Source organism: Colossoma macropomum, unplaced genomic scaffold, assembly GCF_904425465.1.
Source record: "Colossoma macropomum unplaced genomic scaffold, Colossoma_macropomum, whole genome shotgun sequence".
NCBI lineage: Eukaryota > Metazoa > Chordata > Actinopteri > Characiformes > Serrasalmidae > Colossoma > Colossoma macropomum.
The window spans coordinates 14,222,933-14,243,516 of NW_023494806.1; the positions used below are offsets into that span (position 1 = coordinate 14,222,933).

The following is a 20,584-nucleotide window of genomic DNA, read 5'->3' on the forward strand; positions in this document are numbered from 1 at the left end:
CTCCACGTTAACTTTGAAATTTAAAATAACGGTCTGAGCACCGAGAGCAGAGTTGTGAAGAGGAGCCTCTCTGGAGCAAAGAGAAGAGCCGTCTAGTGTCGGTGTCGGTGATTTATTCACTTTAAAGCGGAGAGTTTTTGTTTAGTCACCTTTAAAACGTCAGCTACTGACGCCTGAACCTGCGCTGACAGAAGCCAGTAAACAAAGGCGCTCTATAGCTGAGGAGAAGGCTGTTAGCTTTGCTGCTACGCCCACTTTATGGTCTTCAGTCAGCGGGCTAATGCGGACGAAACCAGGGCCCGAATGTGTCGAACATAACTTTCTGACACCAATTTTAATGAGGGGAAAAACAAGAAGAGGGGTTAGCTGGTAAGTTAACGAAGCAAACTCGAGGATAGAGACGAACCTAACTGGTGACAAACTAACGCTAACAGCCGTAGGTGCTCGCGAGTGTTCCGCGAAACCAGCGTTAGCTAATAATATTGCTTGAGCATCCTTCTTTACGCGTGTTGGTGTGAGAGAGAGGGTGCTAAATCTTTCATGTCACACCCAGCCTCACATTTCGTGACTCTCTAATCTTGTCTGAGCTGCTCTCTGCCATCCAGTGTTGACGCCCCGAGGTGCCGTACATCTCTAGCCGAGCTTCTGCGTCGCCGTTGCTCCTCCGCAGGGCTCGGTGCTGTTGCCGTTAGGTTAGCTTTTTCTCGTCCTTCTGTTTTTTTGAATGCCGTTCTCAGCTCTAGCCCCTGCTCTGCTGTGCAGGTGGGAAAAAACGCTCTGCAGCAGCATCGTCGCCATAGACGATGCACTGGAAAGCCTTGTAAAGACTGCGGATGCTGGAGTTTTGCCTCCGTTTGGGTGTGTTTGTAACCCTGTGTCCATCCGTGCTCCGTGTTGCTTCTCCCCTCCTTCCTCATTGCAGGTACAACACAGAAAATAAAAAAATCGCCTTCACAAACAGCAAGCCTGCTGTGAATGGCTTTGAGGTGATTATTGAATGGGAGTTGTGTCGTTGTATTTTTTGCTGACTGGTCCTGCAGGTCTGTAATGCTCCTATCGTTATGTCGCAGTAAGGAATTATTGAAGAAGTGTGTACCATGCTTATATTTGTATGCGCTAACGTTATATGTCCAGGAGTATCCAGACACCCTTTCCAATAATTAAGCTAATTTATGGTGCACCCGTAGCTGACACAGGTGTTCATTTGCACTCCCACAGCTCATATAATCTCCATGGAAAAGCATTGCCAGTGGAATGGGACGCTCTGGATTAGCTGTACAAGAGCCTAATGTCACCATGCCCAGTGCCAGGTGTCAGCTGGGGGGGTATAATGCCCCCCACCATTGGCCTGTGGAGCAGTGGAATTACATTAAAGTACTATCAGATATCTTTGGGATGAGTTGGAGTACTGTTTGTAATCCATAACTAATCTTCCAACATCAGTACTTGACTTCACTAGTGCTCTTGTGGCTGAATGCAGTCAAATCCTCACAGCAATGTACCAACAGAGAATCCCTAGAAGAATAGAGGCTGTTGCAGCCAAGGGCAAACAAACTCACGATTATTACCTGCCGTTTCGGAAAAAAAAATGGCTGAACAGGTGTCTGCATACTTTTGTATGTAGCATTCATATCGTGATATGTTGCTATGACATAATTAATAAATAATGCCCCAGTATGGCTTGTATGCCCTCTTGCTCTGTATTTGTACTTTACCACCTTAGACAAGCTTCCCTAACATTCCCTAACATCTACATATTGATCCTCCAGTTGACCAATGAGTTAATGTCAATAGACTTCGGTAACGTTCAAATCAGTCCTGAAGAGGTAATAGTCATGGTCTATGAACAGTTTCTATGAATCCCTTTCAGATACTTTTCTTTAGTAATGCTTTGCCTGTCCGTAGGGCAAAACACAGGTCAGTATATCAATTTAGGGAAATAAAAAAAAAAATAGGACTAAATAAGTGTGAATATCACTCATCCCAGCAGAATCCAAGCAACTGGTAAAATGCACATCTGTGATAAAACAGTTCATCTTGATTGATTGACAGTTCCAAAAGCACTTTTGAAAATGGAGAAGCTATTTGATTTGATTTGTCATGTCATAATAATGTGTTCCTCCAGTTATAGGAAAAATGAACATCAATCTCATACTGAAGATAGAGTCGAACTGCTCTTTCTCATCCAGAAAAATCAATCTTCATCCATAGTCATCGGTTGAATAGATATGTTGTGTTTTTAATCACCCTCTAACACAGGGTGGGGCATTAAATGGCAGCCTCTCCGTGGAGTCCTCTGACGTAGTCATGCATATTTCTGCATGCACCTTAAGCCTTCTCTTCGACTAAACTACATGATCAGTGGTGATCTTCTGCTGAGCCCTTGGAGAAATTAAAGCTGAAAGCCATCTTCTGCTCGTGTTTGTTTTTCTCTCCTAGTCTGCATTGATTTCTTGTCTCCTCTTGTGGCAAGACATCCCACAATAGGATCTCTAGAAGCTGGCTGACATGGGCTGTCTCAAAAGCAGAGCATTTGTAGAGGTTGCATGCTTCAGGCTCAATCCCACCAGCAAACACTCAAGACAATTTCTCACGGCATCCTGAGGGGCAGGATCAAAAGGTGATCCTCAACCGAATTTCCCTTGAGGAATATTTTTGGTGTGATTGTTCTCTTACCGTTTCTGTCTATGTTTTTAAATGAGCTCTTGTTTGCAAGTGGACTCGTATGTTCGACAAAGTCCCTGTTCCTTGCGGAAACACTTGCCAGGGAGGTGCGTAAGGTGGCCAGCATGGGAAATTTCCCTCCTATCTTGGCTTTAACCTGAAGCCATGTGGCTTAGCTGAGATAACCAGCCTGGTGCTGTGTTTATAGCTGATCTCACATCAAGGGTGGGAATTTTTTGTGCTTTCTGGGTGTATGTGTATGTGTGCACACAGCATGAAGGTCTCTATTGGACTTTGTCATATATATTTACAGCGATATGCCCTCATGGTTCAAACACTGCCTTTAGCTGAAGTATGTGCTGAGAAGGAAAACAGGCAGAGTGTTACTTTTAAAACATTTACTTTACTTAGAAGGAACCAAACCTTAAAGGAAAATTCCACAGAATTTCAGAATTTCTGCATAATTTAATCTTAAATATGTATGCAAAGTCACTCCGAGTGGATAAACGTGGAATGTTGCATTCTAGAAACTTAGAGAGTCAGAATTGTTTACGGTGCTGGTGATAGGAAGCTATGGCTGAGAGATTTGGAGAAAATATCTAATAGCGATTTTCTGACTAATGTTATGATTGCAAATAAAAATTAAAAACTATTTTCTATAAATTAAGCCCCAGGCACTTTTTTCACCAAGAACGTCAGCGCAATTATTTGTTTAGCCTAGAGGCTTGACCACTAAATGCAGTGTGCTAGACTGCCAAGTCCCAAAGAATGTTCTTACACAAAATGTTTACAAATACATGTCTTGACTGAGGCGTTGTTTTACGCTGATTTACCTAAAATATATTCTTGTAAACCATTTACGGTGGAGCGGTACATCTTGAGTGTTGCAAGGCAAAATAGTACCCAAAGGAAAAATTGTGGATTTACCACTGTTTTATCAATATGAACTGGTGTTCAACGTTAACTTTTCCCCAACTTGCCCAGTCAGGCAAGCGACCTGAAAGTTTACTGTCCCGAACCGAATTTCTACTGTCACAAACAAATCTTTGTATTTTAAAGTGTTATACATATATAAACAAGCACGCCATGCTTATATAAATAAGATCACCCTGGTAAACCTAATCATTGAGACAACACTTTTTCACAAAACTGCTCAATTTCCCACCACTGAATTGCATTTCTATTTTATTCTAAATACATTCACATTCAAGTTATCAGTAATCTTAATATTACCATGGCATACATAAGTTAGTGAATATTACCTTTCTTTCTGCAAGCCATGTCAGTACAATACTGGCTACAAAGTTCTAGTGCATTTTTAATTTGAAGCTCTATCTCGTGGATAAACAGTGAAAGATTTTTCTCTTTTAATTGTGTGATATGCCGTTGTGACTAACTTGGTCAGCTTGGAATCTGCTTCACTGTTCATTTGTCGTATGCACATGTCCAGCGGTTCAGACATGCTAGCGGCTTTTTTTTGCTGCTGCACACGCAATGTGAGAGACTTGTGACACTCAAGTGACAGTTTTTAAAAGTTTTAAAAGTAAATAGTTTTGACAAAAAAGAACCACTTTAATCTGCCTTGTTAGGATATTTCCTACAAATTTTACAGTACATCTCAGGTACAGAGGGGTTTAAAATCGACCCATGAAACCTGAGTTTTCCATGAGGGAATCAAGCTTGCTTTTCTTTGTATTTGCACTTTGCTGCCATTTTCCTGCATGTTTCACTCTGATGTTGTCTGTAAACAAATAATACCAATGGTTTGTTTCGTGCAAAGGAATAAGATCATATTTGCATGGCGAGGGTCTAAATATTCAGGTGAAATAGGTTTGGCCTCAGTTACATTGCTCTGTTAACACCTTGTGCTCCAGACCACCAACATGAACTTGCCCAACTTTGTGCTGCTGTCCCAATGTCAGGCATTCAGGCAATCACTATTGTTGAACCCTGTCAACACTGCATATAAAAACTCAGAAAACACATGAAGGCTTACTGGTCATTTTGGATAGAAAACAAAAGGGCTGTTTTACATTGTATACATCACAACCACCACTGTTCCTATCACCACCACTGTAAAGAAATCTGAGCCAGTAAGTTTTTCTTCACATCAAACCATTCTGAACATCTTTGTTTATATCTCAATAATTGCACAATGCAGAACTTGTTGGAATTCACCTTTAAGCTATGTTTGTAAAAAAGAGTGTGCAGACAGCGTTGACAGCTTTAAATATGTGTGATTGAGAAAGCTGTAATAGATGTACAATGAAATCATGAAACAAAATTCATAAGTAATTTAACTGTGCATGTTTACTCTCACTGAGTGCATCTGCCTTGTAATCATTTGTGTAACTGACTGCTCAGTCTGTGTCTTGCTATATCTTTTCTTAACCCAGGGTGCATGACAAAATCCATAAATCATGCGAGATTGGTGTAAAAAAATAGAGGAGTGAAAATGGATAAAATTGTTTGGCTCCACTGAAACACTGCATATCATGACTGCATTCATGATGTTTCTTAACAATAGCATTAACGCTGTAACATTTAGACAGTATGAGGCATTTAACAGAGAAAATAACACACAATATGTTTGTAAGTACATGAAATTAACAAGTCTAGTAATGACCTGTTAACCAAAATATGATGATGTGTACCCTTCTGATGAATGCTGTGATATGAAAGCTCCAGGCCATATTAATTTTTAAGCACGCAGTGGCAAATTGTGTCTGGTCTGGTGGCCTCGATATGAAACCGGGGAGGTGAAACAGCTGCAGTTCAATAATATCGGAGGTCTGTGTAGCCTTGGGCTGCTTTCGCTCATTTATTATTTGTCATGTGTGGCCTTGGAAGTCAGCAGGTTTTTTGACTGTGGAAGAGATCTGTAATTCTTGTTCATTTTTGTGGTGGTTTGGTCTATCAGTGTCAGCAGACCCGAGACAAGTCAAGATCAAGGCATCAACTAACATAGACAGAACGTTAATAGAGACTGATTAGTCTGCATTTTCAGAACATGGGAACCCATGTAAATTATGTAGCTAGAGTACCACGCTGATAAGCCAGCGAGGATATGGGACTTTAGGGAGGAACATTAAGCCTGTTAAATGTGTTTGCTCTCTTAAACTGAATTTCTGCATGTCTGGAGCTCCGTCATAGTGTTTAGTGCCAAAAAGCTCTGTTTGCTCGGCTTCCCTGTCCATCAGGTTTCTGCTTCTCGTAGGCACGTCCCTGTGCAAACACAGCATTGCTTTCTCACACTTCTAACTGTATGGCTTCTACAGCAGCAGTATTCATATCCTCAAATGAGTGAGTCTTATGGGCAGCGCAGTCTTTGTTAATTTATATAGCAGTATTCACTATCGGGTAGAGAAATAAGAGCAGCAAACACTGGAGCCCCCGGATTGCTTTAGCATGATTGTAAATGTCAGTATAAAAATAGGTTAGCCAATAGCCTGATGCACAAGCAAGAAAGAAGACAGGCCTGGCGAAGGAGGAGAAGTGAGTGCCGCTGGAGGCTGCCTTTTGATGCTGGTTGGAGATCAGTTTTGTTTTTTATCTGCTAATGGCCGTAAGGATTTGGGGCCGGGGAGTGGATCTGAAACCTGCATACAAAACATCTTTTATTCAAAGTGTGAAGACAGAGGTGTAGACATCTCAGAGAACATTCAGTGGTATGAATGAAGCTATTTTCTCTCTGACCTTGAGCAGTATGTTATGCTATTGTAGGTTCAGTAATAGCCTAGTTTTCTGCAGGAAGGCCATGAGAACTGTGTTGTGATTGTTTTAATTGAGAGAAATCAAAACATCCTCCTGGAATAGCTGAAACATCTCTTCCACTTGTTTGACGCCCATCTGCCTGCAGCCGTTTGTGGCGCAATGTTTTGTGTGCTCAGGCGAAATCATTAACTCCACGGGAGATGTTATAAAAAGCTACTTGGCCTCAACTTAAATTAGTGATTTCATTTTTGCCTGCACAAAATTAAAAAGAATTCTTAATAAGGCAAAGAACTCGCTGCAGCAAAATTAATGTAAGCAGAGGAATTGCTAAAGCTGGAGAACTGTTTAATTACATACTGCAGTCTTTTTTGCTTTAGCATGGTGAAAATAATATTTCAAAGTCATAATTAATTTTTTTCTGACAGTAATCCTCTGAATACTCTCAGCTTTATTACCCATGAGAAAGCAGAGCTGACAGAATGTTAATACAGAGTTTGCAAGATGCGCAGGACTTAATTGACCGTGTTTAATAGCCGTTTCTAATTGACTTTATTAATATCACAGCTATCTATCAGTTTGTGACTGAAATGTTTGTTCATACTGGATAGTTCATGTGAATTTCATGTTGTAAACACCGAAGCATGAATTTGTTGCTTTTAGGTTGTCAGAAACAGTATCTGTCAGGCAGCGGTTGAACACAATGACTTACAATTTTGTGTTAAGCATCACTGAATTGTATTTATGTGTGATTATATAACTGTGATTACTGAAGTAGGCTATGGGTGACTGTGTGTGGTTTATGCTCATGGATCATTGCAGACAGTGAAGTATGTTGTAGCAGCTCATGCTTACCTAGTTTGTCATCAGTTGAAATTTTTCATAAAATATGGATGACTTGCCTCCTCTGGGGTTTACACTGATTTTCTGCCCTCTACATTTTGCATACTACAAATGCTTTATGAAGTACATGGCAAATCTGACATTCAGAGCCAGCTCATCATTAGCAGTGAATGAGGAAATCACTCCGCCAGTGTCAATGACAGCATTAGAGGTTTAGCAATCATGCAAACTGTGCCAGCTGCATCACAATATGAACCTGCGGGGAAGACAGGTGTCCTCAATCAGCTAACTCATTCTCTCGCTCTCTCTCCCCACAATGGCTTATTAGAGCTATGGGCATGGAGTTGCATGCTTTATTGTTTTATGGACAAGAGAGGACAATGCTGCTGTTGGCAAAACCTCACAGTTTCGGCAATTTACATTCTGAGTCTGACAGGCTAATTGGTGTGTAGTCTGTATTCAGCACTCCTCAAAGACTCTCAAATCAACAATGTTGCCTTGTGTGAATTACACAAAAGACGAAGTTTCCTTTGTTTTCTGTGGCTCATGGTCGCTCATGCTCTGGCTCATGCTCTTTTCCCCATCAGTCCAGCAAAAACTGTGGACCTAGTCTGTGTGCGTGTGTATAGGCCTGTGTAGGCTCATGTATGGGTCTTTCTGTGTGTGTGTGTGTTTGTGTATGTGTGTCTCGGTGTGTAGGCCCTGCTGTGATAATTCCAGAGCTCTCGAAGGTCGCTCCACATGACAGCGGCTCTGTCTGGGAGCCAGAGAGCGTGCTCAGTGGCGTTCTCTCAGAGCAGAGTCGGGCTAGCCTCTGGCACAGATTAGCCCTGCATAATGTGAGGGGAACTAATGCTATGGAGAGTGTGTGTGTGTGTGTGTGTGTGTGTGTGTGTGTGTGGACGGGGGGTCTGTGGAGCTGCAGCCCCCATTGCTCCAAGACAAAAGATCTCCAAAACCAGTCAGGCTTTCATGAACTCTGAGCTTCATGGTTAATGATGGTATAGTCTCACTGAGCTGCATTGCAGTTTTCTTTCATTCAAATTCCAAGCACAACATCTTTAATATGCATAGCAACTACTGCATGGCAGAATCGTACTCAAAACATAAAAATACAACCTCAAACTCACAGAAGTTAATATTGCCAGTTAGAAACTTGGACAAGTTTTTCTAAGTGGAAAGAAATGCATTTCAATCAGAATTCATAATTACTGGCTCCCAAATAACTGACTTCTGGCAGTAAAAAAAGCGAATTCATTTGTGTTTTCATCCTCTACAGTTATGCAAAGGAACTTCAGATGACATAGGCTACCGTGATTAGGGGCTGCATAGAAACGAACATGATGGAGAGATTTAACTCGTTTTTTGCTGTAAGTAGAATTATCTTTACAGCTATTTGCCATCTTTTTATGATTGTTTGCAACCCAGAGACAGAGCCTGCGTGAGCAATGGCCCACCTAATGATGGCTGAAATCTCCTTGCCACCCCGACGACATCTATCTTGCATCTGGGAACGCAAACACACCAGACGATTCTGGGAGCACACTGTGCAGAGCCATTTTTTAAACTAGCATTGATTAGGCATTTTAGAATGGCAAAAGAAACCTTCGGATGGGTATGTGCCACGATAGGACCATCTGTAGAGCCACTCATTTCTCACTTACAGTATGATGCTTCATTGTTTGTTCGAAAAACCCTTTTCTATCACGTTTTTTCACATTTCGGCTTTAGCGATATTCTAACTTTTCCTCTTTGTCTTAGCGTAAAACTCATTTTGCGATATTTGGGTGTTTTGTGAATTTTGTGTTTTTTTACATTCAGGTTTTTTTTTTGCACATTTTTAAAATTTACAAAAAAGGTGGATGGGAAACCCACTATTGTCTGTTATGATCAAGAAGAGGTGTGCTTTATTTTGGTCATTCATTCAAAGATAATTTGAATCCTGTATGGTTCGGCGGTCGATAGTTGTTCCTTTCATTGAGTACATGGTTAAGATTGGAATTGGTTGTTGAGCTCTTAGAGATCTCACTAATGGCTTGCAAATGAATTAAAGGCTTAAAATTATGATGTGAAGATTTAGCATATTCCACGGTGTACATTTAAGAAAATCCATGTCAGTCTGTGGGTCCAGTAAATTGTGTGTGTGAATTTGTGACATATGATGTGAGTGAGTGTGTGTGCTATATGTTTTAGCCTGCTTAAAGGTCACCACTCCTCACCTGCAGCTCCAGTGGGAGCAATTATAGACAGATCCAGCCACCCACCAGTTCCCTCTCCCTCCACCTCTTTCTCTCTCTCTGTCTCTCTCTCTCTCTCTCTCTCTCTCTCTCTATCTTCTTCTTGTACATTCACTGCTTAACTGCTAATACCTGCAGATGCAGCCTTATGGTTCTATACATTTTACCAATCATTTTTGTTGGAATTCCAAAATAACATTGTGTACATCTGTATACGTGTTGGTAATGATCAGGTGTTTTAAATCACAAATTGTAACATTACTGGCACACAATTATGTAACTGCAAGTTGTCATCCTTTACTGACACAACAGTTTCCTAACTTTAGGCACAACTTTATGTAAAAATCGACTTCAGCACTTGTTTTTAAAAGAACAGGAGGTCTTTTAAGTCCGCATGTTAAGATTTTGTGGATTTTTTGTATGTATTACTCAAACCTTAGTCATATTTGTTTATTTTTTTGTAGTCATCCCATGAATGACTGCATTGGACAGTGACCAGACAGGCGCTCAGTAATCAGGTTGATCTGCTCTTCAGTTCAGCTACTGTGTTAAAAACAAAAACAAGATATTGCAGTAAGCATGCAGAAATGTCTTCGTACGTTAGGAGAGCATCAGTTGGTTGTCAGATCTTGTTATTGTAGATGGGCCAGGAAATGGAAACCGAGGCACTTCCAGAAAAGTCTACCCTTCTCCCCCTATTAGGCTATGCCTATCTGCACAGGTAGAATACCCATTTATCTGATGACCTGACAAAGGCTATGGGTAAGACAGGTGTTTTCAGAGTTTCAGTATCTTTGTAATAGCTTAGATGTGACCAAAGCTTTACAGACTCTCTGTAGCCATTAAATGTGACCCACAGCTTTATAGAATCTGCATATTTTTTGTCTGTAAATTTACCTGGGATAACTCTGGCTTCAGGATTTTGTGACAAGATTTTATGTTTTGTCACTCATTGGCTGTCCTCATTTTAGACTACAGTCACTGTTCTGTTGTCAGATATACTCAGATCACGATTTGGTCTATTTCACAATATTCGGTTCGTGATTTGTTGTTTTCACAGTGTTTTGAACAAAGTTTGAATGGAAAGAGTTGATGACTGTATCCATGTCGCTGTACAACCTACTAATGATATTGGAGTGGTAAGAGGAGTGTGTTGTATGCCATTGAATGTGCTGGTGTGGATTAAGTTGATTGTAATCTTTGGTGTTAGAACAATGCATTTGCATTAGAGGGCAGTTAATTGAATGTCCATCCGCACATGCATCTTATCACATTTGCATCACAGTATGTTGTGGCACAATGTGTTGTTAAATCCCTAACTGTTGTTCATAAGTTGAATTAAAACAGGAAGAAGCTGAAGAACAGCAGAATGTCTCTCAAAACCAAAAAGTCGGATTGTGAAATCGGTAGCAACGGGAACTGAAAATCATTTGTTGCTGAACGGAAAATAAAAGGGTTTGTTTTGCAAGACTGGTGAAAAGGTTATTCTAGTACAGATTTGTGTGTGTGTGACTAGACAATAGATACGACTGACTATTAACAGTGGGCACCCCCCCACCCCTGTCTGGACTGTACTATATGTTTGCTGTCAGTGGTCCAGTATATGACACATCCTTTGTTTGAAAGATGATGTTGTCACCCCTGCCCAGTGAAAGAAAACGTAAATGCATCCATCACTCATGCACATGTGCACACGCTCACACACGCACAACCTCACCCTGGGGTGGCAGTGCTCTTAGCTGGTGAATGAAAAAGTGCCTGGAGCAGTCTTTCACATGACACCGATGTAAATGGCGCTGTCAGCCAAGGACAGGCGTCTGGGAACCTCTGGCCCAGATACTGACAGTAGCCTGGGAGAAGTGTGCTCTGTGTGTGTCGGAGTGTGTCTGAGTGTGTATGTGTGTGTGCGTGTGTGTGCGTGCACGTGTTACACTGAACAGTCCCCCTTTAAGCCATGTACCAGTCAGCGACTGAACACTGGAGGACGAACTGTAATATTAGCTCTTTTGAAGAAAAATGGACCACTTGAAACGGTGCATTTTAACATTTAATGTTTTAATGCATATATAAATGATAGTCGAATTGTGAAACAATTATATGATAACACTATTCATTTATGCAAGAAGTGAGATTAGGCAATCACGCACAGTTTTCCTCAGAATGTGACAAATTCAAATTGAGATAGTATAGTGCTTTCTGTGGTCAAACCGCTCTTGAATTATTTTACGCTTATCTCAAATTATGTATATAGCCAATTAGCTCATGCTGAGGCTAACATCAAAGCACAATATGAAAAGGTGCTGTGTCCTCCCCTGCTGGCCATTATACATTCAGTGTCGCTCCATGCCATAGCTCTAGTTGCATAATTACTCTGACAGTAAGACATGGCCATTAGTTTTAAGTGTAGTTACTGCAGATGTGTGAGCCTGCCACTGTTGTTTGAGCAAGCTCCATGCCCAGCTGCAGACTGTGGAGAACTTGAAAACGCTGTAGATTCCACTTCATGGCTGCCTGGTGTGTCATTAATTAGTAAAGATGCACTATGGGGAGAGATGTGCTTCAGGGTTTGTGCCCATGTCTGGTCTGTTCTAATGAAAGTCTGTGATTTCAGTTGGTGTTGTAGCAGAAGCTTTTAAGTCTCTCTGCTCTCATCTTTCTTGGGAAAAGAACTGTGTATAGTCCAGACTAGAAAGCCAGACGATGAACTGAAATTCACTGGTGGTGGAAACTCTTTTGAAAATGTGTTTACCACTTGCTTTAGTGCTAAACGTTATTGATAAAATTTACATTTTCAAATGTATTGTGGTGTTAGATGATAGTTTAGTTTGCATGAATAAAATTATTTAACCATGTTTTCTCAGTACTGGTACCCTCTACTAAAAGAAAGTTTTACAAACTTGAAGCTTGTTTTGATTGGACTGTTTTGTTCTGTTCTGCTTCTTTTAAAGAACACTCTACAAAGTATTGTAAATGTTAGCTAGACAGAAACCAAATTTCTCCAGTTGGAAATACAAAAGCAGTCTTAAGCCCACAACATATAAAATACAGTGCAGTTAACTAAGATTTGTTACAGATCAATCCTGCAAAAACTAAATAAAATTGTTCTGGGGCACCAGTACCAGCATACTGGTATAGACAGTATATCGCCTTACACTACTATACGCTGAAAGTCACTGTGAATGACAATTCACTGCGAAGCCTAAGCACTACTGACTACTAAAGGTACTTCTAAAACTTGACTCCAGGACCTCTAGTGGCCCTCTTTAACTTCAACTACCTCTTCTGTCTGTGTTTGTTTACAGTTCTGTGCATGGCTGTGTCTGGTACTACACTAACCTTGAGCTGAGTTGCCTGAGCCTGCTCTCCTCTACCTGTCATAAGGCAACAGGAAGAAGCATCCAGCTTCTTCTTTCTGGACAGCCCTCCTTACTCTGACCACTGGCACAGCTCCACCAACTATCCAAGAGATAGATGAGCCTAGAAGGCAAGTCTCCGTATTAGTTGACATATGAGGAATGAGTTTGTGCAATAAATGTATGTATTTGGTTACTACTATGAAACTAAAATGTAAGTTATGTTGTTATGAGAGTGAATTGAAGTGTTGGCCCCCATATGGGTCATTAGGGCTTAAGAGAACAGAGGTACTGTTGACTTATCAGCGCTCTGCTTACAAATGCATTCTTTTATAGTAACGGTTGCAAATTTGCTACCATGCTAACTTTAGCTAGATTAAATAACAAGAAATTACACCCAGTCTGTCCTAACAGGGTCAAGATAGCAGTCCAGTCTGAATGTTGAAAACTCTGCCTGATGGAGTTTCGAATATTCAGACTGTACTGCTGCCTTATTCTTCACGTTTACCTATTGACTGTATGATAATAAAGCTGATTTGGCATAACAAGTGTGACTTTTCACATACAAAACAAGCATTGTTTGAAATTATTATCACACTCTAAATAAGTATTTGAAAAAAGATGAGTTGTGTGCTACACTTTTTCACTAGGAAGAATGGCATTTTTCCCAGCATTCTGTAAAGGCTGCCAGTCCTCACAACAGTTGCTGCTTTCTTGCTTTGCTGCTTGCCTTTCTGTGTGTGTCTTTCTACTTAAACATTACAATATAGGTGGCTGTTTTCCTGTGGCATCAGAAGAAGTGAGACAGTAGTCTAAAATCCAGAATTAAACTGTCACGTCTGTAGTGCCTGAGGGAAGGTCGAATGTAAGAGTATGGTGTTAAGTAGATGTGAATAGGTGTGAGGTGAGCTGCCAGCTGATTCTTACATCAGGAGGTGGGGTGGGTACTGCCTCATTACAGGAGCTGGAGCAGGTAGAGGAGAGTCACTGCTCCTGGTCCACTGCCAAGCAGCCATGCTTGTGCTATCTATCTATCTATCTATCTATCTATATATCTATATATATATATATATATATATATATATATATATATATATAGAAAGAGAGAGACAGAGAGAAAGAAAGGCTGTGGCAGTAATTGACTGCTGGAGGACTGGCAGAGAGTGCCTACAGAACCTGCAACCTTCTCTTTTAACACCTTTTCTTTCTATCTGTCTCTTAGTCTCCCTCTCTTTCTTTTTCTTTCTTGCTCTCTCTGCCTCAGCACACACATCTCTCATACCATATGCATAAACCCAGACACTTCTGTGCTTTAAAAGTGGACAGATGGAGTACAGAGGGCTGTGAGAGTGATATTCATGGTGTGTGTGTGTGTGTGTGTGTGTGTGTGTGTGAGAGAGAGAGAGAGAGAGAGACAGAGAGAGAGAGAGAGAGAGAGAGTGCAAGGGTAACTTCTCTTCTGGTGAAATAATCTCTTGCAGACTGACTTTCCTAGGGCGTGCCCTGGTGCACTGAAATCTGTTCAAGAGTATTTAGCCTGTGTGAACTGTATCAGGGCTCGCTGCCTAATCACTAATGGCTCAAGTTGTCTCTGTGGTCAGTATCTCTGTATCTCTCTCTCTCTCTCTCTCTCTCTCTCTCTCTCTCTCTCTCTCTCTCTCTCGAGGCTTCAGAGGACAGCAGCTGTTTAGAGACTGGTGTTTATACCTCCAGCTTGTGTTGCCATCGTAAAGAGTGCCATAGCAACAGATGTCTCTACTTTTTTCTCATGGTCTCTGTTTTGCTCCCTTCCCTGTCTCTTTCTTTCTCTATCTATCTCACGCTTTCTCTCTCTCTCTCCCAGTTCAGTTCTGTTATATTCAGTAACTTAGGCTTTATTACTTTGACCATATTTAAGGGCTGTATTGCCAAAGCATGACTTAAATAACAAGAACTTAGATTTTGGGATTTAAGAAGTTTTGTAATTGAAAGTTTAAATTTCAATAACGTTTAGTTTGAAGTCTTCAGAGAACATAAATTATCCCAGTCACTGGTAGCGACTGATACGACAGCATGTGCTATGCCATGTTTGTCACCGTATATGATTGTGTGTTCCTACTGTTTTGTCTTTTCTATCTTTAAGGATAAAGTCCAAGGTTAACAGTTAATTAACAAAGCAAGAGGTGTAGCACTGCATCCGTGTTCATCTCATGCTTAGTGTGGATCACAAAGTTTTTGCACTGTAAGCATGCCCTTAATGGGGCACACTCCAAAAAGGAGGCACAAGTTGACAGAGGACAGAATGCTGTGTTATCGTCACTTAATCTCTTTTACTAGATTCCTGCTGGCTTTGAGTCTTATCCTCTCTTGTTGCCATCTTATACAGCAAAGCAGTCAGCTTAGTGCACAGATCTGGGATCTGCAGGGTCGGAGTGGGATGAGGAGAGAAAGGCACTCTCCACTGCGTCAACTGCAGAGTGTCGCAGAGTTCTAGCTGAATGAGGGTGTACAAAGAGTCCACACATATAGAGGGAATCATGGAAGGTAATGGTTGCTTTGTAGGTTTCAGGAATGGCAGCTTGAATAGCTCATGAATGCTGATACTGTGGTATGGTGTGTGTTTTCATTTTAGTTCATGCTGTTAGGTTTTATCATTTGATAATGGTAGGGATCTAGAGATGGGACACTGAGAATTGATGCTTTGATTTTTAGCAAAATTGTATTCCAAAAGAGGACTGTGTTTAAAGTTTAAAGCTTCTTCAGAGATTCGAACGTCTCAACAAAGGTGCAACAAATACTGGTGGATATTTTTCTTAGAAACATGCACTTTCTCAGTCAGATAAGGACAAAGCTGATTGGATAACATGTGTGACCTGAATGCACACTACTAAGTTGGACCTTTAAAGATAAGAATCAAGTGAGAACTATACCAGAATGCTTAATAATCACAGAGTAATCCATTTTGGGTATTTACCTTCTAAAGAACTGAGAACTGACCCACCAAATTTGGAATGAAACTGTGATTAAAATTAAAGTGCAGAATTTCAGCTTTATTTTAAAGGTAGTTACATCTTTTGTGTATCATTACTTCATGTACCACAAAGCAAACAAAAAGCCATGAAGACCAAAAAAGCATCAATGCCAGCAAGGCCATTATGAGGCTGCAGAATCAGAATACTTTAATCAGAGAATCAATCACATGCATTGTGACTAATTTTGATCACTGAAAAAAAAAGAAAACACAACAATGTAGGGCTGTAGGCATTTATTTTTAGGTGACAGCACTGGTGTAGAAGCATGCAGATGAACACATTTTAAAATGTTTTATTCAAAAATAGCTGAGGGAAATCAGTATGTTTTCCCGTTAGATGAGTAACAGATGCTAAGTTAGCTCTTCAGGGGAGCTAATAGGCTAACAAAGCTAACTGGTGTAACACTGCATGCTGATGAGGACTCATCTTCTTCTTACAGGTGTGCCAACATGTACGTTTGTCAGAGAAATATATTTAAATATACTGTTTCTGGGCTTAGCTGACAACATCTAGACGAAGTTAGTTAGTCTAGGTAGTGAAAAAAGCTGCTCCATGTACTGGGCAGCGCCCTCATTGCCTTCTCAGTCATTTCCTTAACAACAGGGCTTTGGCAACATGCTCACATTAAGGCACACCTGTTTCATAGTGGCAGAATGCAGTATAATAAGCAGGTGACTGCAGATATGAGTGAACTTGCCACAGTATTATTTTTAAAATGTTGGATTTTTTGCTCATGCATTTTTGGCAAAGTGGCGAGCCTTGACCATCCTTGCTCATAAAGGTCTAGCCTTTCCTGGAAGCTCTTTTTACATGGAACCATAATTGCAACATTTGTCAAGGGTGTTTTTGGAACCTCAGAATGAGTGTGTACTTACAAAAACAAGTTTAATAAGATAAAAAGATTTTTAGTACTGTTTTCATTCAAATATAAGTGAAAATAGATTTATAAATAACTGCTTTCTGTTTTTGTTTGCATTTTACTCACTGTCCCAACTTTTTTGGAATTGGATTTGTATTTCTGTACCTGATTCATTTGTAGCAATTTACATGCTGGTGCTTTAACTCTGAGTACAGTAAATATCTGAGGAATGCTCTAAGCTTTAAATGTTGTTACATGAAGTGGTATATTGTTACTTTAATAGGCTGCACAAAAGAACAACTGAGATTAACATTCCCCATCTGTCCTCAAAGGGATAGAAGCCAGTATTTTTTACCTTGAGGAGGTCTCACGGAAAACAGAATTGGCCGTCAGGCATTTAATTGCTTCTTCTCGTTTAAAAAAAAAAACAGAAGTGCAGCGTATATATCCTGAGGGCAGTATCCTGTGTAAAAGATGGAATTAAGAATCAGGAGAATTAACATGGCCTTGAAGAACTGCTTTCCACAAAGTTGAAATAATTAGTGAATCACCACAGAAAAATCATCTGGTCGTGGTTTGATAAATTAACTACTTCTGATTTTTAGACATAGAAAGCCTGACTCCTCATTCTCTATGATTTATTCCTATGAGCTCTGACTAAGCTTTAAATCCAACAGCAAGGGGATTTAAAATGTCAGTTTGCATAGACCTCGAGTTTTTGGAGAGTTGAGTGTATATATGACCACATGAATACATAGAAGATGTACTGTAGTGATGTGGCAGGGCTTTTGTAATTCTGCAGAAGTCTGCAGCCCCAGACAGCCTGTCCTTGACCTGCAGTGTAATTGTCATAGCATTCCTCATTATTCAGGCGAATGTAATTAGTTCAGTATTGGAGGGTTTTTATTGGCTTCTCCAGTCATGGTAAATTGCAGGTCAAATTTGATTTGCTGAAGGCAGATGCAAGAGGCTTTGAGTGGGCAGAGGGACGTGAGATCCATACTATTGATTGGCAGCACTGGTCATGGTATGCTAATATATCTTTGTTAAGAGTTTCTTTTAAATTTCCCCAAGATGTCAGTTGAAATTCGTGAGAATTTCTTCTGCTTTGCAGACAGAGTTAAAAATTCGTTTGACTTTTGATTGACCTACAGTAATATATAAAACTAATTTATCCATTAATTCACAAGATGGAGTGGTATATCTACTTGAGTAGCTTTCTGCTTAAGAGGCTTTTTAGAGGGTCTGCATTTGAATTTTCTTGGTTTGTTAACTTTCTTCATTATACTTTGAAAGAAATTTATTCTACCCCATTGGTTTTTTTTTTTTCTCTAATTTGTGTCATTGCATTTGGAATGGTTAGTTTAGTTCACCAACCCAACCCAGTGTACTAAAGTGGATGTGTTTATTATTTTTTGTTAAATTTTGCCTGGTTTGGAAGTTGTGAACCTGTAAAGATAATGTGCTAAAAATATTTCCATGTAGTCCCGAAGTGGTGTGTGACTCGAGTCATGTGCCTTGACTGATGACAGTGGGGAATATAATGTAGATCAACTAGGCAACAGGTCATTCTCATTCTCTGTTGCGTGTTGAGTTTGGTATGTTCAACACACAGTATAAAAATGTGGTCTGCATCATATGGCTCTGTGAGAAGAATTGATCGGCTTTGAAGCAAGTAGGTCTGGAGCTTGATTAGTTAAAATGGTCCTCTTAGCATTTTAGACGAGTGATTGCCTCTACCCAGCCGTATACACTACCACGGTGGTACAGTGTGCATTGTAGACATCAGGCTTCACCCACCCCCTTTTTTCTGTGGGCCTATTTTACATCAGCTGCTGTTAGCCTTTTAAATCCGCCAGTGTTAATCCTGTTATAGGAACGATTCAATCAAACTTGCCACGCTGTCAGAGTGCATGCATTTTTCTCTTTCTTTCTCTCTTCTTCTTTGTGTTTCTGTTTGCTTACATACATGAATGTAGAAGTAAGCGTCTGTCTGCCAGTATGTGAATGAATGTGTCTGAGTGTTAATCTGTGTGAGCGTCTCTGTGTGTCTGAGCATGTGTGTGTGCATGTGTGTGCCTGCGATTACAGAGAGAGGCTGCATCTGTGCTTAATCAGAAGGGACTGGCTGACAGCACAGTGCTGGTGGCTGTATTTGTGTGTTTAAGTTAGAGATGAGCACATCCTCCGGATAACAGCACCACCGCTTCCCACTGACTCAGAACTCATTCGGTTTTCACTTGGGGTCTGCCCCACAATGCTAATTGGGGTGGGAGCAAAAATTACACACAACACATGGGGTGAAAAAATAGTAGGGATATTGCTAATAAACATTTAGTAATTTTTAGAAGATATTAGTGATAGTCATAGACACCAACTACAAGCAGGGGTATTGGATCATTGCTACTGCGACCCCCACACCCCCAGGGCAGTACTTAAAGTCCCACTTTTTAATATGTTCACCCATAAATACGTGGCTTATGTGTCTGCCCCTCCTCCAAAATGAAATGTCTTTGGTTGAATTAAGGCTAGGGATGTGCAATGGTACTCGAGTACTCAGTTAACAGTATGAGGTGCCAGTATTTGAATGCTGAAGACATTGTTTGAATACTTTCAGCACAGGAAGACAGAGAAAATATAGAGACAATGAAACGTCTTTTGACTGTAAAATGTTACTATTCGCTTGCATTTAAGAGTAATTATGTGTATTACACTTTGTCACGCTGAGGCAAGTGCCTAAACATGAGTGAGTTGCCAAAGACATGTTGTTAAGGACATGACTGGGATGGAAGATATAGTGCAGCTTTATTGCTAACTAAGCTGAATACTCTAGCTGGTCTTAGCTTGGTGGGCCTTGGCCATTTACAGGGTAAAATATGTAAAAATGTTACATTTTACTGCATGTAGGTTGTGCCTGTGCCCTTTTACCATCCTGCAGGTTCCACCTCCAAACAAAATCTGACACACCTCATTCAGCTAATCAAGAAGATCTGAAGGCAATAATTCGACAGAAATGGCGAGGTGGATTCGAGTTGGATCTGATCTCTACAGGCCAGTAGATGTCCTGAAGCAAGGTTGATAAGCAGTGCTGTATGCTAATGGCTGCCCTGTAGCTGCTTCCATTTAGTCATCATGCTATAGCGCTGCATTCACCCTTCGTAGAAAGAGTTTCTGCACATGCTGTAGTATTGATGTGTGGGTTGATTCAAGCCTGTGGCCCATTTAAAGTACACTTGCTAGCGGGCTTAGTTTGGATTAAAATAAATTATGTTGGATCAGATGAATATCTAACTCTACAAAATTAAAACACTGTGAAATTATGTGTATATATGTATATATATATATATATATATATATATATATATATATATATATATTATATAATTATATTATAATTATATAATGGGTAGGTTTTCGTGTTGGATGGGTAACGGAGGCTGCCACAAACTCACATGAAGGCATTTGTGTTTTGTAGTAGCAAAGAATAGTATAATGCATTTACTTACTCAAATACAAGTAAACTCGCCACATTTAGCAGTACCGTTTAAACATAAAAATCGACATTCTGAATTGTTAGCGTCTGTGTTTTCTCCATCTTCTTGTGATGAAACATAATGAAAACCTGAATAGTGATTTCTGTATTTGAATATGGACGCTTTGAAAGGTCAACCGAGTACTCATCTATGCACATCCCTAACACACACACAAACGTACATACTGACCTAGGCACAGCATGTTTGCGGAAGGTTGTATGATGGCCCATATCATGTCACAGTGTCCTTTAGCCCTTGCCCACTCTCACCCAGGAGCAGGGCAGTTGGCAGCGGGCTGCTCTGTCCTTCAGAGCTGACCGTATGAGTGAGAGTTCCTGTAGAGCCAAGCATGATGGAGAGAGAGGGACACACC

General features: G+C 40.4%; 1 protein-coding gene across 7 annotated transcripts in view; it reads left to right on the forward strand.

Annotated features, from left to right (window-relative positions):
• apba1a (amyloid beta (A4) precursor protein-binding, family A, member 1a) overlaps positions 1 to 20,584 on the forward strand; it is a 43,845-nt gene that overhangs the window by 140 nt on the left and 23,121 nt on the right. For 2 of the 7 annotated variants that reach the window (XM_036598450.1, XM_036598457.1), the window contains exon 2: positions 12,758 to 12,939. The exons of 1 other annotated variant lie outside the window; for it this stretch is intronic. The gene's annotated coding sequence lies outside the window, so the exon portion shown is untranslated. Of the gene's footprint in view, positions 1 to 76; positions 370 to 6,033; positions 6,160 to 6,235; positions 6,333 to 8,497; positions 8,589 to 12,757; positions 12,940 to 20,584 lie in introns of those variants that run through there. 4 more of the 7 variants (XM_036598452.1, XM_036598455.1, XM_036598453.1 and 1 more) reach the window with 4 other exon arrangements.